Source organism: Arvicola amphibius, chromosome 13 (assembly GCF_903992535.2).
Source record: "Arvicola amphibius chromosome 13, mArvAmp1.2, whole genome shotgun sequence".
NCBI classification, from domain to species: domain Eukaryota; kingdom Metazoa; phylum Chordata; class Mammalia; order Rodentia; family Cricetidae; genus Arvicola; species Arvicola amphibius.
In genome coordinates this window covers 47,848,747-47,849,531 of record NC_052059.1, presented here as the reverse complement: position 1 = coordinate 47,849,531, position 785 = coordinate 47,848,747, and positions in this window count along the sequence as shown.

The following is a 785-nucleotide window of genomic DNA, read 5'->3' as shown; positions in this document are numbered from 1 at the left end:
GCAGCTTTTAATTGATTTTCATTTTCAGGGTTAAATTTCAGTAAGAAAGAACTAATGAAAATATTTCAAGTGGTTTAACATATTGCTTATAGAAGGGTGTTGTAACAAATGCCTGTAGGAGAATATGAGAGCCAGGATGGCAGTGACCTCACAGGCAGTGGCCAGACAGCTCCGCAGCAGAACTCCATGTTAATACTCTATTAAACATCACCGAATTCATCATGTTTCTGAGAAAGTCAGTTTGTGTCATGAATTAATTTATTTCTGCTTAACCTATGAAGCTGCATCGAAATGATCGTAAGTCATGTTTTGAGGGAAAAATTGGCTAAAAATGCTGTCTCGCTAAGATTTATTTAAAATCCAGAATTCTACAAACCCCAGTGATGGCAGGAAGCGCTCTGTATTTTTGGTGCTTACATTTCTTTACCTTCACTTCTTTCGTCTAGCGAGAACGGACTCATTACGGAATTCATGGCGCGTAGTCGGGTACTGTGCAAGGAAGCTAATTAGCAGTGATAAACATCTTCCTGGGAAGGAAGTGAAGGATGGCAAGGAGGCCCGTTTGGAGCACAGCTTTGCAGGAGGTCTGAAGCTGACTGGCATGCTTGAAAATGTCATCTTCCATGGACCTGCCTGATGATTGCTAATTGATGTGCTGACATTTAATTTTGTATTTCTATATGGAAAGGATAGCACGCGCGTGCGTGCGCACACACGTACACACACACACACACACACACACACACACGTTTTTAAAGGATGTTCAAAGCCACATCTGCTTCCTG